This window comes from Hipposideros armiger, unplaced genomic scaffold (genome assembly GCF_001890085.2).
Source record: "Hipposideros armiger isolate ML-2016 unplaced genomic scaffold, ASM189008v1 scaffold_125, whole genome shotgun sequence".
Classification (NCBI taxonomy): Eukaryota; Metazoa; Chordata; class Mammalia; order Chiroptera; family Hipposideridae; genus Hipposideros; species Hipposideros armiger.
This window is the reverse complement of record NW_017731475.1, coordinates 2,947,973-2,966,798: the sequence shown is the minus strand read 5'-3', so window position 1 is coordinate 2,966,798 and position 18,826 is coordinate 2,947,973. Positions and strand designations below refer to the sequence as shown.

The 18,826-nt window shown below is 39.6% G+C and overlaps 1 protein-coding gene across 5 annotated transcripts in view; it reads left to right on the top strand.

The window, feature by feature from the left end:
• Positions 1-1,206: 1,206 nt before the first annotated feature.
• The window catches only part of COL8A1 (collagen type VIII alpha 1 chain), a 148,070-nt gene continuing 130,450 nt past the window's right edge, over positions 1,207-18,826 (top strand). For all 5 annotated transcript variants that reach the window (XM_019648318.1, XM_019648313.1, XM_019648319.1 and 2 more), the window contains exon 1: positions 1,207-1,385. The gene's annotated coding sequence lies outside the window, so the exon portion shown is untranslated. The remainder of the gene's footprint in view (positions 1,386-18,826) is intronic.

Below are 18,826 nucleotides of genomic sequence, written 5' to 3'. Positions count from 1 at the left end.
TAGTTATATATAGTTTATATATTGTTCTATATAAATATATGCAATAAAAGTTAGTTCCCTTACTTTTTTCTAGCCCACCCACCCATCCCGCTGCCCCTCCCTAACCCTTCTCAGTATCCCCATCCCCAGGGCTCAGGTTCTCTCCTTCAAAGTGCTTTAATTCCTTTGGTGGCAAAGATTAAGCCTGGGCTGGGAAGTGAGTCACCACTCAGCAGCTAAAGAAGCTTGTTTTTCTTTCTCCGAATGTATTTGTTAAGAATTTCTGCCTGATTCTTCAGCTGCTTGTTGGTTGAATCCTCTCTTAATCTTTAAGACACAGAGAGAGAGAGCTACAGCACCAAGACATTTTCCGATTCTTAGGAATGAGAGTTTTTTAAATACCGAAAATAACCAGAGGGCAGAGAGCCCTGAAATCTTGTTACATAAGCAGATGTCGGAGGACCAGGGCTGGTTTTGAGGTTCCTTTCTGCAGGAGCCAATCTCTGCTGATCCTCCCCAACCTTTGCTGGATTTACCTTAAAGCTGCAGGAGTCTCAAGAGGGGGCCTCTGGATGCTGCATACTACAGGCAAAATGAAGAGAGCTTGCATGTCAAATAAGCACTGCTGGGAGTGATGGGTGAAGGGGCTGGGCTCTACCAGCGGGCAGTGGGGTGACAGGGGCTGGGGGCGCAGGGGGCGGCCCGCATTCCAGCCAGCCGGTGAGGGTCCGCCCCGCGCTCCTGCTCCCTCCGCCCGCGTCCACCCGGCACTTGGGCTTTGCTCCTTGGGCGTCCCCAGCTTCCCTTCTTTTGCCTGGCATAGGAACCCTTCAGTTTTCCTGAACCGTTATTTCGCTTTTCAAACTCACGGAAAACACCTTTAATGATATACAACAGTCACCCCCACCCTCGCCACCGCCCCACCAAAAATGTCATACAAAAAAGGGAAACACTCCAATTCCTCCTTTCCTTCCAGATCTTGCGTGTTTGGGTGTCTCCCTGTCTCCTATTCCTTTTCTTTCCAACCCTTTCCCCACATGTGGTCTACATCCCTGTCTCTATTTCTTTATTTCTCTTCGTTCTTTTTTTTCCTTCTCCTCCTCCCTCCGTCTCCCATTTCCACTCCTTCCTCGGCTCCTACCCCCCACCCACCCCCCCTCCGCCCAGTCGTTCCTCCCTCTTTCGGGCTCCGTGCTCTGCCCTCTCCGCCCCTCGGAGAGACGAGTGTCCAGCTTCTCCCGGGGCTGCCCGCCCGCCGCTCCTTTCCTGCCCACCTACTATGAGGAGCGGCTCCTCCCACCTGCCCATAAAAGCCAAGTGCATGTTACCAGCACCAGATCAGAGCACTTTCCCGGTCCTCTCCTGTGGGAGCCCCCAGCCTCTCTCCTGGATCTTACGTGCTCAAGGTAAGATAACACTTCTGCAGGCATCTGACCTACTAGGGGTTGCTGCGGGAAATAAGTCTCCTCTCTGGTCAACACGCATACTGTTGGGTTAGAGCTGATTCGTAGGGATGCCAGATCAGCTGCTCTTTTAACTAGCAACTGGTTTGAAAACAAACTTCTGTTTGAACGGTAAAATAAAAGTTCATCTGGGGCAGAAACAGCAGCATAAATATTGTAAAAACCTTTTTCTTTTTTAAAGCACTTTTCCCCTGGTGCTGACTGTGGCTGAGGTTAAAATGTATCCGTTTGGGGTGTTTTACTGACGTTTTTCATTGTAAATATCTCACATATCAGTGGAGGCAAGGAAAACTTTGTCCCATTGTCAAAAATGTACTTTAAAAGAACACAATTAGTTTCCTAAAAATAGCACAGTCAAAAGGCCTGCTAACAATTTTGCGATGTTTTCCAAACCCCCAAGACAGCTTCTGTGAGTCCTTTAAAAAATATCTTTCCAGGTTTAAGCACTTGGAAAAAATGATGATGTGAACGGATGCCCTTTAAACAGGACGGCAATCAGGTGGCTGGTAGATAGGAAAGAACAAATCCAAGTTTACTAGCCTGGGCAGAATAAGCTCTCACAAAGCTATCTTTTCAAGAGGTCCTAAAATGAGAATTGGGCTGGAAGTAAGAAAGTGTATAAAAGGACTTCGTGAATTTCTATACACACACCTAAACAAAAAGCGTTTCAATATGTTTCACAGTAAGAGAAAAATACAGGCCAAATTATACAATACTTCTGTGTATACCAGATGGTTGTAAAGAAAGATCAGCTAGAAGGCTTTGGAAGTTTGAACCCTGCTTGCCACCTTCTTTGCCCGTCATCCAGTAAATTAAAATCGACCTGATTGGCACCCAATTCTCACAGAGATAGCCAGTGGTTAAACTACCCTCATTTTAAAAGGCTGATATCTTCTTATTTCTGAGGTCTGAGAATGAGTGTTGTGCACCTGTGGACGGAAAATCATACTCCACAGCTACTTGTGTATAACCAGACACTTGGTCCATGAAGTTTGCCATCAAAAATCTGTGGGCTGTGTGGGATGAAACTCTCTTATGTGGGAGAAAAAACCCTCTTCTAATGTTTCCTCTGGGGAATTGCACAAGACGGCTGAAAGACGGCAAACCAAAGCTGGCAGTCAGGAAACCAAACCACTATTTCAGCTCTTAAGGTTCTTAAAAGTAAGAGAGGAAAAGTTCCACGTTTTGGTTTTTTTTTTGTTTTTTTGGCGTGTTTATATTGTTTAACTTAAAAAGAGAAAACTCACCAAAGCTGTAAAAAATGCTTCACTATTAAAGAAAGTAGAATCATTAGAAGTTTAACTGAGGGTCTTCCAAAGTTATTTTCCTTATGGTTTGTATATCAAAAGAAATAATAAAGATATTTTCAAATTCTGTTTGCCATGGAGGGGATTCAATGCTATTATTCAAATGAAAGAGTTGTATGTAAAGCTTTCTGTCATGTGAAATTTTGCTTTATTGGAAAAAATTATTGCAAGGAGTGCGGTTTCCTTTAAGAAAATGATATAAAATTACTATTGGCCAAGATAATATGTGACCTGGGCATATTAAAATAGCTTTTATCTCGAGCCACAGTGCATGCAGCTTGCTTCATATCTGATATAAGTGGATAATCAACCATGACAAGAGCACAGGTATGGGACAAGGCCAAACCAAGTGTGTGGTATGTCCAAGTTCATTCTTCTTTTATGGTAGTGCCGGACTCATGCCCGTCATCACAAGGGTGAAAATACACTGCTTCATTCAGCAGATCCCCTTAAAGGAAGTTATCTTTTCTTAAAAAAAAAAAAAGTGCTCCCGGTGTAAAAGAGCTCCCTGTTGTTCCTAAGCTTGGGAATGAAAAGTGTTCTCCCAGGGTTTGCTTCTGCTTTTCCTGGCAGCTGATCCACTCCACTAGCTCTGAGCCATTTAACAGTAACTGCCTTCCCCATGTGCCATCAAGTTCAACACCCTGAATAACTGGGTGAGATCATCCTAGATTGCTCATGATCTAACTTCCCTAAGGGCCTTTACAAGACACTTAAAGTAATTCTTTCTCCATAGGGTACACATCAGGCAAGATGACACTTCCCTTAAGTTTTTAGAAAAATCAGTGGTGGGGTTTCATGTTGTTACCCCAGTGGCTCCCCCTTTGCACAGAATGTGGAGACATAACATGAGTCTCCTCTTTATGCCATTGTATAGCTACCCCCAGATTGAGTTCATGGTCATAACCATCCAACATGATTCCAGCAGGCTTTGAACAACCCCTTTGGTGTTTCCCAAAAAGAAAGGATGAGCGGCCACCTGGTTCCCTAGAGATATGGGGAGGGTGCTCTGCTGAGTTTGAGGGTCTGCTACGCCTAGGTAAATACACGTTTTAGATTGTCTACTATTCTCAAAGGGACAAAACAATATTCTTTTCATGTTCAGAAAGTATATCCCACTGGATTTCCATTTGGGAATCAAAAATCAAGGAAAGGAGAATGGGAATAAGCAGAGACTTGAGAGGGAAGCTGGGGGAAACTCCTTGGAAGCACCCCAGGAAAATAGATCAGAACCTCTGTTACAAACGCAACATTTTTTGCCCCTATTTAGGTGGAATATGAGATGTGGGAGAGCAAAAATCCATATCTGCTCTTGTTTTTCTTCTTTAAATCAATGAGTTAAGATGCATCTACTAACAAGTTAAGATGCATCTCTACTGTGCCCTTCTCTAATAGAGAGAACAGCTCAGTTCTAAAGACCAAAACGATTGCAGCTCTGCCCCACATTAAAACCTACATAATTTTGCCACTTACATATTTCAAAACTGTATTATGAGTATAAAAACCCTCAGAACATATTTTTAAGTAATGGATGATTTACACCAACAAAACCAACCCTAATGCTCCCAAAGGGCCCAGTGCTGGGTAACCATCTGCAAGGTAGAAGTTAGAAGCAGCAGTTTACTCCTCCTTATCCATGGTCACCCACTTGGCTATGACAATTTGCAAAGTGATTCGTATGGAGCCATATTTCTCAACCTCCTCCAAGTAACCCACGGAGCACTAGGTCTTTCTTCATGCTTGGCTTTCCCTTCCACCAGGCATGCATAAACATTCACATGCATAATTTAAAGAAGGTACATATCCTGAGACTAGAATGCAGTCTTTTCTTTGGAGAGGTGCTTTGTTCAGACTATTGAATGAAAAGAAAAACAAAAGAGGAGGGAGGAGAATTGAAGGAGGTTAAGGGGAGAATGAATGCCCTTTGGCATTTAGAGAATCCTTCTCTAGCTTTGTGTGAAAAGACTCCTGACTAACCCAAAGCATCCAGAATTGAAATAAATAAATTAGACCAGTTCACACATTGTTAAAAATCGAACAGACTATAATGAAAAAGATCTTCCAGTGACCAGGCAGCCATTAACATTAATTTACACCCCACAGTACTAAATTAGAGCTCTGCTAAACTTCCCTTTTCTAGAGAGACCAGAGTGAAGAGTGGGAGAGAGAAGTAAGCTCATTTCAGCACCAACTGGTGATGGAAGGAGAACTGACTCTGGGTGGTGAACACACAGTGTGATATGTAGATGATGTATTACAGAATTGTACACTTGAAACCTACATAATTTTACTAACCATTGTCATCCCAATAAATTTTGATTGAAAAAAGAAAAAAGAAAAGGCTCTGATCTGATATTTCACCGTTGCTTTGGTAACTATGTTTGCTGTTTGAGGAATGAGGTTCTTTACAGCCTTTCCTCAAGCAAATAGACTTGCAGGAAGGGGGTTAAAGGGAGTCACACAAAGTCAGAAAGTCTGTAATCTGGTGGCCCTGTGTATGCAAATCCACAAAAACATTGAAGTTGCATGAAATCAAACACAAGTGACTGAAACAAAAATGTTCCCCAAAACTGATCATAGAGTAATCAGTTAAATAATAATGAATTCCAACTTCTCAATGTAGCATAATCGCAAAAGCAACTCCCAGCATTTATAGCTGATTATATAAAATATTGAAACACCCCGGATGGTTCACCTTCAATCACCTCTATTAATTTTGCTCTCACTTCCATTGTCCTTCCCGGAAAACAAAAGCTGCCCTTCTCTCCTTCAGCACAGGATTTGCAAATGCAGTCGTGACCACTCTGTGTTATCCTTTTTTTCTTTCAATGGAAGAAATCTCTTTTTAATTCTTATAGATCCGGTTTCTGGAGTACAACTCATACTTGTGGCTTTTGTCATTACCAAGTCTCATACTTTTCTTAAATAGGTTGTAAATTTTTACTCTAACAAATAAAAAGTCTTTACATTTTCTAAACCTTAATTCATATACCTAGAAGAAAGTTAATTTAAAATTGCTATTAGCTTCCAATAGACTCTCTGAAATAAAGTTTCTAAGCAATTTTATTTATTTAATTCCTATTCTAACTTCTTAGGGATTGAAAAAATAAGTTCAAGAATCACCGACTATAAATGCTGGAGGGATCCTTGGAGCTAATTTTAACTAAAGTTAATTTTACAGACGAGAAAATGTCAGAGAGGTTGATGTCTTGTCCAAGGTCTCCCAGATATGTGTAGTAGAACCAGGGCTGGAGTTAATGTAGCCAAACTCCCCAATCATAGCTGTCTTGAATAACTATCATGTGCCTTCTCCGCACAGTGTGTATCTCAGATGTCTCTGACTATACTGAGAATTCTGCTGGAACTTAACATGTAGGGTTCTCAGAAACCATAACCCGGTACAAGTTTTGGGCTGCAGCTATACCTCTTCTACACAATGTCTAGAAACATTGATCCAAACCTTTGTGGAAAGTGAAATCACTGATAGTCATCATTACAGGGACCTTGAATGTGTTTTTCCATTCCATGACCAGGTACGTAGTAGTTCCTTGGTCAACCTGTGTTGAGTGGGTGAGTGAATGGAAAAAAGCAAAAAAAAAGCTGAGTAGAGTATAAAATAGCCATTTTTCTTAACTCCTTCCAGAAAAAAAAAATCTTTATAAAGAGTCTGTAGGGACTTAGGTACTCAAATCCCAATACATCAACTTTAAGATCCCACTCATGCTAAGGAATGTAGGAGAGTTTGATATCAATGGCTAAGTCATTTCTCTGCCTGCAGCACCTTCACGAGCCCTCCCACATTTTCCTGAATACAAGAAACTATACTATCTTTACAGCAGGCTTAAAAATCTAGTTGCAATATTTATGTCACAGAGCAAATGTATTATTTTGGATAAATTCACAGCATAATCTTTTTCTCCCACCCAAAAGACACTGGCACCTTCCCAAGTCTTAAATGAGAAAAAGGGGAAAATATGCATAATGGACAGTCAGAAAAATTTTGAGGGACATACTACTTGAGGGGTGTAGGCATGAGATGTGCCGTGACAAAGGGGAGGGGCCAACAAGAGGTTAGGCGTGTAAAGATAGGATGGTGCAGCTAACAGGATTTATTCCTCTGAAACAGAAGAGGGAGAAACTCCAGAGAATTTTGAGGTGCTGGAGACGAGATTTTTAATATGAGTGTCTGAACAAAGACCCTCTCAAATGTTTGAGAGATGAAATCCTATCTGGGTCAGGCTTCTTTTGGTACAACACCATTTGAGAACTAGCTTTGTAAGCATTATATCTATCAAAACGCTTCTTAACCCTCAACTGGACTTCACTTGGGAAAAGAGCCTCATTTGACCTCATTTGGCCTTGACCCTGACCCAGCATACTAACTCTATGTCATCAAAATGTTCACTGCTAAGATCACAATACAGTTTTTGGTAGTATATAAAGTTACTCCAATATAGAAAATGATGAAGGTAGAAAAGCATATTCATGCATCATTTCTGGAAACAATTTACCCTAAATAAGTGGACAGATGTGACCCCAGATGAGTCTCCACTTTCCTCTAAGCATGCCTGACAATTGTTTGCATATCTTTGAAATAGTAATTGTGTTTCTGAAATTGATTTATTGTATGTTAAAAGTTACATGGTCTATGACTAAGCATCGTTGTGAAAACATTCTTTTAAGTAAGTCTTTCTTGAAGACTGCCTCTCTTAAGCTCTCTATTGATGTGTTTACATCACAGGATATTTAGGCATTGGCATCATTTGATGTGCTGAGATTAAAGACAATTAATCACTTCATGTGCTACTTTTCCAACTCTAACTGAATAGGCCTGGGTGTGGGTGTCAGCTGCTGGCTTCTCCAGGAAATAAAATGGATCCAGCCTGTTGGGGAGCTCCTCTAGTCCTCTCTGTTAGCTAGATAAAACAGCTGTTTTCATGAAAGCCTGGGCCACTGGCCTCCATAACTAAGGCTCCATGTTCTAGGGCAACTATGGGTGGTTTATGCAGAAATTTTGCTACCTGGATGAAGAATGCCTAAGCCACCGCTGCCTTCAGCTCAACAGGACAACAAATCTTAAGAGCTGGTTGAAGAGCATTGTCCTGGGGCAGCTGGGAGATATTTTGGCAGATAGGATCCCATTTAGTGTGTTCCTCCAACTATCACCATGCACTCTAAAGATAAACCTAAACTTAGTTCATACATTCAAAGTGATGAGTGTATATTATTATATGTCTTTAAGGAGCTCTACTTCGCTACTGGCCAGTCTTGACGTCCAGGGCTCAGAGTGTTCATCGGTGCTATAAATTCAAGCAAGCGGCCTCTTGGTAAAAGGCAGACACAAGATAAGGCCAAGAAGTACATGAAGGGAGACACTAGGTGGAGCTAAGAATTTGTGGCTTCGATGGCCAAGATTGCTGAGGTTGGAAGAATGAGGGAAGAAAAGGGATCTGCAGCGAAAATATGTTATTGAATCCACAATTCCTAGTCTAACAACACATCCACTTTATTCCGATCTCCAGCTGTTCCAACGAGTGGGGAGGGAAGTCCTTGACCAGCAGAGGGAACTAGGGGGCTGAGTGTCTCAGAATAGAAAACTGACTTATTCCCAGAGGGGGCCCTTAGATTTGAATTTTTCTGATAAAAGGCAGAGCAAGGTGCCCTTTGCCTCCAGTGGTGAACCTGTACCATGGGAGTGTATCACATTGTTGGTTTCCTTGCAAAATATTCCAATTTAAGCCTCTAGGAAGAAATCACCTGCATTTCAGCAATGCCAGAAATGTCCAGGTTTATAGAAGCTTACAAAACCAAAGCAATCTTAGGAAATGTTATTTCTGAGGCCACTACCAGCCAAGATTAAATGCTCAATTCAGTAATAAACAAATCCTGGCAGCTGGGGGTCATGAGAGACAAACTCTGAAAGAGCCAAGGGCCCGAGAAGATCTCATGAGTTTAAAAGGGGCGTCCTGGGGCCCTGCCATGACTAGACCCTCCTGTCAACAGGAGAGAGGAAAAGGAGCTGGAAGAAAGGAGACAGGAATGGGCCAAACAGCCTTCTCCAGTCAAGATGGCCCAGAACCTGTACTCCTGAACCTGGGTCTCTCCAGGGAGCAGCCAGAGCCCTGCCTAGACTGAAGTGAATACCTTTCTGTTGAACGTTTCCATTGCACAGCTGTGTGGGGATGGCTTGTTAAGACTTGAGATACTTGCATAATTCAGAATCCTTTGGGGGATAGAAATCAATTAGGACCATTAAAAAAAAAAAGTCCCTGGCACACCAAAGAAGGGCTGCTTGCTTGTAAAAATTATGACATTCACAGGAAAACAGAGCAGTCCTCTCTTTAAGGCTATTTCTGATGTCAATAGAGATGATGCTATAAAGTTGGTATGCATGTGACCTGAGAAGCCCCGTTCCAGAAAATCTTCAGTGTTTTAATCTCAAAAACACCTTGACTCTTTCTGGGGCCTTGGGCAAGTCATTGATCCTCTCTGTGCCTTAATTTATTTATCTTACATAGAACAATTCTCAAATAACCACTCTCTGTACCATTTAGAGATGCTTGAGGTCTTGCCAAGTGTTTTATAGAATGATGCTACTTAAGCACATGTTGTTACTGTTACTCGGTATAGTGAATGGATTATGTGCACAACACCTGGAAATGCCTCATGGTATTTACACAGAACCAAGTAAAAGGGAATAAAATTCCAGATAAGCATATAGCCTTCCAAGATATAGCAAAAACATGTTTGTGTTTTAGAATACAGAGAACAATTCCACATGTCTCAAAGGGTCAAACAAGGTCAAGGATAAGTAGAATAGGGAAAAGAAAACAAAAAATTATGGCTTAAGAGTCTCAAAAGGCCTGTATGTTCACTTGTCCATATTTCGACACCAGTCTAAAGATAATTCTTCACACACAACAGAAAGGTTTTGTGATTCAAAAATTCTATTTTAACTGGAGAAAGATGAAATGTTTAATGATGACTGTTATATTGTATAAAATCTCTGAATGCCTCCTTTCAACATTTTCCAAAGTGTGTTTCAAAAACCTGAGACATTAATATGTGTTCATGCAGAAAGGACTGTATGGTCAAAAAAATTTTAGAAGCATTCAGTCAAGCAATATGATCAATTTTATTCACTGCAAGACTTCACAAAGACCTTAATATGATATATATATATATATATATATATATATATATATATATATATATATATATATATATATATATTCTTAAAAAAAGTCACAGTCAATAATGTGTCCTAAACTTATTTCCCAACCCGAGAACATCTCTTGGGACTGGTATTCTATGGAACAGCATGGGAACCGTGTAGGAATCACTGTCCTGCTTCATTATTTTAAGATCTAATGGAACATGGTACTTTTCGTGTTGCTAGTTATTATGTAATATACATTGAGTGTCAGTATAGATTATGTATTATGTCAAGCCATAAAATAAGAAACAATTTCAGTGTGATTTCCAAATCCAGATGAAAAAGGATCAAAAGAAGCAGATGCACATGTATTGGGCCCACAGTTCAGTTACTAATAATAATAATTAATAATTATTATATATAATAATAAATGATCATTACAATTATTATTTATTATTATGGCAGAAATGCCAGAATAATTTAAGTATTTTACAAATTCTAGATAGAGAGAGAGATGGATGGATAGATGGGAGGGAGGGAGAAAGGAAGAAAGGACAGAAGGTCAGAAGGTCAAACAGATTGAAATGATCTCTTCCCTCATCTTTCCCAACTGTCTGGATATTGTATTATAAATAGAGAAATGCCCAACAATGAGCAATAAGTCCAGTAAACAAGGAGCCTAAATAATTCCGTGAATTAGCTCGACAGTCTTCGAACTGATCATTTTGTTTCACTTTGAAGACCATTAATTAACAGAGATCCTTGGCCAAACATCTTCCCTGAGCATTTACTTTCTGACCATCAATAGGCAGCTAATTCCTGTAACAGGAACACGCTTACTGGTATGAGTATATTTTGTTACCTCAGGGGTTATTTGGTTTATCTATGACACTCAGAGCTCCCACCCCCATCAAATTCCCTATTTCTTTTAGGACCCTCCTCTGGGAATTCTCTTTCTCCTTCACAAAGATAATGCCTGGAGGCCAATATCCCAAAAGCAGCAGAGTGGAGCACCCCTTCCTTTAAGAAAATAAATAGCTAACAGTCATCCAAGGCAGAAACTCAAACTCATCATTATTAGTTATACAGATATTATGTATTAAGTGTGTAATAGGACCAGACACTGTGCTAGTCTCATCTCTATCCCTTATATTAACCCTACAAGGACAGTATTATTATTCTCAATTTAGAGATGAGAAGAACTGAGCCTCTACTTGGTCAAGCGACTTGCCCAGGGTCACACAGCTAGGAAGAGGCAGAACCAGTATTCCCATCGAGATCCTATTCCAAAGTCTATAGTCCTGCTGCCTGTCTTGATGTCTTGTCGTGTCAGAAAAGGGAGAAAAAATATCAACTCCCTATGACAATGCCTCTGACTCATAAAGAAAGTGAGAGAATTCCAGTGGCTCTGTTCCTAGACACTGCTGACTGGCTCTGTTTCTTGTTTAATACTGTGATTTTAATTTCTTTTTCTTTCTTGTGTTTTTTTCCTAAAAGCATGCTGTCATTTCAGAGCCAAAAAAGTAAGGGCTGTGTAACCAGGAAAAAAATTTTTAAAAGTTATCATTTCTCCCTAGGGTAATTTGTAAGCGCTTAGGTTTCTCCATAAATTCTCCCCAGTGATCACAAGTTGCTTGGATCAATCTGGTAAAGAGAGTGACAACCTAGCATGCCATTCCTAAGGCAGCAGAAATTCCCATGATTATACGCAAAACAGACTAGAACAAAAGGCATTGCGGCGCATTAAAGAAACTTGAATCTGGCTCCGTAGATCATTCTCTTTGGCATTACTCTTACTATAATCCATAGCCAGATGGTGAAAAGCAAGACAACTTAAATGATTCCCTCAAGCCATGTGAGTCACCTACACAAATGTCTATGTTGTCTACACCTACTGCTTAACCTGCCGTGAGGGTATATATGGAAATAAGCATACCTTGAGGCCTTCCTTTGTTCTTTGTCAAAGACAAAAGAGGAAACAAGGTGTAGCCCTTTTCAGGTGATTACATTCTGCTATTACTTTTTTGCTTTTGTACTTGACCTTCCCTCTCTGCATGTTGTAGTCCCTACTTAATCACCTGAATTAATTTGTACTCCTCCACGTTCAGATCTGGTGCCCTGCTCTGAGAAGACATGCCTGCAGCCAGCCTGAACGTCCTCCATGCTTTCTAGCACTGTGTTCACAGCCTTGCCATGGCTGTGGGCCTCTACGTGGCAGTGGCATTGGCTTGTTTTATGTACAAGACTATGAGCTCATTGCAGAAGGATTCATGTCTTGTTTATCTCTGCGCTCTCAATGCTTTGAATATAATAGGAGCTTAATACATGTGAAAAGTAGGAAAGGAAAAAAGGGATGTGGGAATAAAATGCAGTGATGGTGAATGAGAAGGCTCTAAATATGCTTTTCTCTATCCCCATAGACTGTTTCAAGACGCAATGGGACCTAAGTGCATTCATGCGCGTGAGCATGCACAGTTACTAGGCTCCATTCTAGAGATGACTATGGTGTACAAGGTGAACTCCTATTGGTATACTAGTATTAAATACTGGCCTTCTATATACCAAATTACATAAGCGAAAATTATTTGCTGGGTGGTACCACTGTCCCAAGGCTGTCAGTACTCTGCTCAAAAATTTTCAATGGAATTATGAAATATAAAACAAACACCTTAGCTTAATACTCAAGTCCCTCACCCTCTCCCACTCTGGTCTATTTTTCCATCTTCATTCCTCTCCAGTTCGAATCAGGAATTTGACCTAAGCCAGACAAGATATTATTTCTTCAAACATTCCTTTTTCTTTTCTTCACTGAATGTCCCCATTGTCTTACTCAATACTTAAGTCTTCCTAAATATTGCATCCTATATTGATCTTTCCCTATTCTCAATTGACAAGAAGTTACTATAAATGTCAGCTATGGGTAGTAGCCTATACATTGTATTGCAGAAATCAGGGCTACTTTCGGTAATGATGGAAATGTTCCAAATCTGAGCCACCAGCCACATGTAGCTCTGGAGCACTTGAAATGTGGCTAATGTGGCTGAGATACTGAATTTTAAAGTTTTAGTTTATTGTAATCTCTTTATATTTAAAATTAAATAGCCTCGGATGGCTCGTGGCCTCTATATTGGACAGTACATATTTAACTTTTCAGGCACTGTGCCTTGTATCCCTTGATGAGAATATAAACTACTGGAAAAGTTGAATAAGATGCCTTTTTGTATCCCCAGTAAATGCCACAGTAATGTTCATTCAATGTGGTATTCAATGCATTGCTTGACTGGGTCTGCCTTTGATTGTTATATTATCTTAAGGAAGTCTACCGTACATAAATAATTTTAATAAAATAGTACAGATGGTATTTGCTTTTTAGTTAATGGCTTAAACTCTCTCAGGATGGCACTACATCACTACTTGGATCTTTGATCACTGTACAAACAAAATGAGATGAAGAATGACCTGAGCCTCTGAAAGAGAAAGTTCCATTATTCATTACCACCTCTTTTCCCTTTGCGGGGAAAGACATGTTTTAAATACCTGATGACATAGAGAATTGCTTCAATTTTCAATATCACCATTTCTACAGAGAAAGATTGTCCCCAGGTTCAGGTAACAGAGTCTTTCTTTTCTGTCTCCTTGAAATCCCATCATTTTCTAAAGGAATTTAGTTCTTTATCATAGATTCTCCCAGAGCATTTTTGTCTCTGTTTCTGGTGAACAACCTGAGTCACTTTGAAGAACACTAAATCCTCTACCAGCAGGTCATAGGAGGTAGCATGTCTTTGGAATTTGACAATGATGTGCCCCTGGCACTTGCTGGCTTACGGAGGGCCCTCCAGGAATCATTATGCCAACAGGCCAACCATGCAATAAAATCCTGTGCCTGGCAAAGCCAAGAGCAGAGTGATCAAACTGTCTGGCTGCAGATTAGGTTCTGACTTATTAACAAGCCTTCAGAAAATAAACCGGTTTAGAGTGAGTCTCTAACAGCAACAGTTTACAGGAGATGTTTAATGATTTCGGAGGTTGGCCACATGACATGCCTTCCTTCTGACTCAGTGAAGAGCGGGACAAGGGCAGAGGAGACTCAAGAAGCCAGGGCAATCAGCTGTATCTTTTCCATTTACAGCTAAGTTTATTTGGAGTGACTGGAAAGACCTTCAGTGAAAACTTTTTTTAAAATGACAAAAGAATTTACCCTGTTATCATGAGCCAGACAACATCAAGAAATAATTATTGGTGTGTATTTTCCCCTGCCTTGTAAAATATTTACAAATTTCAGCACAAGCAAGTTTTAGAGTAAATGGTAAAGATAGCAATAACATTTCACTTGTAAATTTTTTTATATCATAAAAGAATCAACATGTGTTTAAATCACATTTGAATACATATGAATAAAGTTCTCATCTGCAGACATCAGTCAGTGACTAAAGAAAAAACCCATGATTCCTTTAGTTTTTGTGCATCTTATTTTTATGAAATAAAATTCACTATCAGCAAAAGAGTACTAGTAAGTATCTTAATTTGGGAACTTTTAAAATGAAGATAATGGTGATGACAATAATTAACCTTTATAGAGAAATTTACAGTGTATGGCATGTATTGTATGGACATTTCTTCATTTGAATTAATTAGATAAAGAAGGATTTTATGTACATTTTACATATGAGACAGTGGAGGCTTAGAAAGGTGAAGTAACTTTCACAACTTCATTGAGATAGTGAGTGTCAGAGATGGATATGAGCCTGGATCATCCCATTCCTGAAGTCCTATCCTTTCTACTAATCCAGGCTGAACCTTAATAGTATCGCATCCAAGAACAGTCCAGAGCACCTTAGCAGCATAAATGAGAAATTGCAGCAAAGGAAAACGGAATGACCTGTAAGGATTACTTAGTAAACTAGACTGAGTGATTGAGAATGTACTTTTCAAAAGGTAGAACCCAAATTTGCAACAATAATAGCAGTCAATATGTATTCAAGGTTTACTCTGTGCAAGGCAGAGTGTTGAAAGCCATATATATATTTTTTTTCCATATTTTAACCTAATCACGTCCTATGATACAGGAAACTATGTGAGAGGTTAAGTAACTCCCTCAAAGTCAAATAGCTATAAGTAATGGAACCAGACTATGAGCCCAATAGATCAGATTCCTGAACTTTCCTGTTTAACTGCTACACCATTGTCATTTTATCCCCCAAAGACTCATTCACAACACCTTATTAATCATCTGTGGACAGACAGATTTGCAGTGGTGGAAGGACCAGCAACATAAGCAATGCCGCTGATAACCAGCAGGAGTAGTTTTGTAGGTTGTCTTCTGTACAATTTATGATTTTAAAGAGCACACAATCCATTTTAAGCCAGCCTATAATTTTAAAAGGATATTTTAAAACCTCCCTTTTAGTTAATGCTAAAATGTGTGTCATTTATGGGGAAGTAAAGAAAATGTCTTAAATCATCTAGAAGAAGCCACTGTAGTATCATGCATAAAAGCACTGAATTTAGTATAATAAGTCATGGGGTCAAGTCCCGCCTCTGCCACCTACCCATGCAGCCATCCTGCATTGTCAAGACAGGGAGTCTCACTGAATGTTCTCTTCCTCTCCTCTAAATTAAGTCTACCGCTCAGGACTGTCATGAATGTTAAATAAGATAATATATGAGAAAGCATCTGGCACTCAGGAGGTGCTCAATGAAAGTTATTTGATAACATGGGCTACTGATTATTGAACACTTACTTAAGTGCCAGCATAGTGGGCATTTCGTTGAGTAGAAGCATCAAGTGTAGCTTTCTACATATAGCAAATAAAGGCATTAAGGATCTCTTTGCCTTGTTCATTTCATGAACTCTGAACTCCCACTCCAGGGAGCTGCTATGAGTTTATCATGATGGCAGCGTGGGCTCTTTATGAACTGATTTAGATGTCTGGTTTTTTAGGGTTTAGGGGTTATTTTGAGAGGGAAGGAAAGTTGTTCTTTTGGTTTTGTTGTTGTTGTTATTATTATTTGTTTGTTTGCTTGCACTAAATGGCACTATTTTAATCTCTCCACCAGTTCCCCAAGGGAAGAAATTTCCATTATTTGCACATCCCTTCCCAAGTCAAGGCCACCTCCCTCTCTTCACCATGACAATATACGTCACATATAGGCAGTTGAGGCATCATCGGGAAAAAGATGGCTGTCTTGGGTGTCTCAGCTAAGACCTTAGTCCATCCCATGGGCTGCGGGAGTTTCATGTTGCCATGCTCTACAGCATTTTCACTGAGGTTGCCAGCATCCCAAATACATCCTGGGCCCGGCATTTTCATGCAGTAATATCTCAAGCTATGTGTTTACTCCCTACAACATTCAATGTCAGCACACCAGGAACATACCTTACATGAATCTCATTTTCCTGTTAAAAAAGGTCTTAACTTTTTATCCTTAATTATCAAGAAAATTTTCAATCCAGACCATTCAAAATAAAAAATAATGGCTCCATAAGCCCAATGTTAGAATAAGGAAAATTGTAAACTATAGTAGGAAGACATTTTAGTTCATAAAGACAAAGGAAGAAAGACCATAAAAGTTTTAAAAGATTGGGTCCCTCAAGTTCAATTACCCTGGTTTTGTTTGTTTAGAACTCCAATCTCAACCTCACTTATTCATTCATTCAACAAATACCTGCTGGGGACCTACCAAGCTCCAAGCCCTGTACTAGGCCCCATCAAGGACTGTCACCTGCACCCACAGTTTGCAGCTGAAAGGCACAGACACCAGTAAAAAAGCCATGTGGAACATAAATGCACAGGAAATGTGACAACCCCTTTTCTTCCTTTTTTTTCAAAAGGTAGGCCACTTTTTGTGCACTTTTCACACTAATCAAAATGTTATGAGCCTTCCCTGAGGCCTGTGTCCTCTCACCACACATCCAAGTGTAGCAGCCAAAGGCTCTCACTCAATGGCTATCAAAGATAACAAATTCAAACGCCATTACACTCCCCAGGTGCCACAAAAGTAACAAGTCAGCACCTTATCAGACATATTCTCAGACATTCAATACAACATATACAAAACAGTAAACTATCTTTTATCTGGTATTCTTTCAACTAAAATTGCTATGAAATCTTAATTTTGTTGTCTACAAGGTTCAGTAAGTACTGATGGTCCCAAGGAGAGCCCTGAGGCTTGGAGAGGCCCTGGAACAGTCAGGCACTTTGCTTTCAACGATTGCTTATTGGATGAATGCTAACTGATTCACTAGAGAAAAATTAAATTATTTCCAGTTGAGTTTTAGAATTAAATATATATTTAAGGCAACTTTTAATTTATCTGGAATTCCAATTTCTGAAAACTTCCACTCTACAGAGCACAACCAAGGACAAAAAGTAAGCCAAAAGTACTCAGAGAATAAAAGACAGTGGTCATCAAGGTTCATATTCTTAAGCAATCACGTGAAGTTCTCACTTCAAGCCTTTTTACTTCTACTTTACTAATAATTCTAACAAACATGGTTCTCTGAATCTTAAGAACATAGCAGACTTAGGTACCTAATTAGAAAACAGAAAAGGGCTGCAACAAATAAATGCACTGACAGCAGAAAGAAATGGAAGTATGGAAGCCTAGTAATAAAAGAAGAGAAAATAAAGCTATGAAAAGATAAGAATTTTAAAAGCATAAAGACATTCATTGAGGAGACAAATAGTTGAATAGCCTTATGTATAGCCTTAGAACTTCCTGAGGGAGTCATTGAGTTACAGCTGAATATACATATTCACATACTTAGTATATTTTGCAAATTAAGGCAAATATAATTTACATATATATCAAAACAATCATATTTGGATTCTTACACATGGAAAATATCAGTCCTTGGGAAAACTTTAATTATCCAAAATGTATCATGCCTTAAAGATTGGGGAAAGTTGAGGTTATTCTAATATGTATGAGTGTGTATGCGCGCGCACGCACGCGCGCGCACACACACACGTACTGTTCACCTTTGAACAATGCAGAGGTTAGGGATGCTGATCCCCTGCTCAGCAGAAAACTTTTGACTCCCCCCAAAACTTAAGTTGTCCATTGGTATCCACTGGGGATTGATGCCAGGACCACCACCCCCTCTTCCCCTGCAGATACCAAAATCCATGGGTGCTCAAGTCCCCTACATAAAATGGCATAGAATAATGCATACAGTTGGTCCTCCACATTGAGGACTCGCAACTCAAGATTGAAACAATACAAATATTTATGAAAAAAACCTACATATATTCATAAGTGGACCCACACAGTTTAAACCCATATTGTTCAAGAGTCAACTGTATATATAAATTACATGATATAAAATTCCTGTTAAGCTAGGAAACCTCATCTCCCTAACATGCCATATAATGGATTATTAACATTTTCGTTGTCAGCTTCCAGTAAAAGCATGATCAAAGTGGTACCTGGAATCCAAAACCTTGAGTTCATACTTTCTTTTCTTCTAATGCAGGTGAGACCAGGGAAATTACCTCATTGCTCAGTGACTCAATTTATCTATTTGTGAAATAAGAAAAACAAAAGCTTACCTCACAAGGGTATGGCAGACTTTGTTCCTGTTTCAAAACTTGGAAATAATATAAATCCCAATAATAGCCTGGTTTGGGGTTATTATTTTTTAAGCAAACACCCATCAAGGAAAAGATGCAAAGGAAGTCAGTATTTCTTTCCCTGCTTTGCTTTTCTTACAATCTTTTCTTTCCAATGAACACCACAAAGAAACAAAGAGCCAAACACACTGACTCACGTCTTTTTCTAATAGTGCTGTGGTCAATTTGCTCCCGCATAAAAAAAAGTAGTAGTGAAGCTTTGAACTCTAGGTTTTGGAAGGCCAAGAGTGGAAAAACGCTTTTGCAAAAAGAATGGCACTTTCCAAATCCGTCCAAATCTGTCCAGTG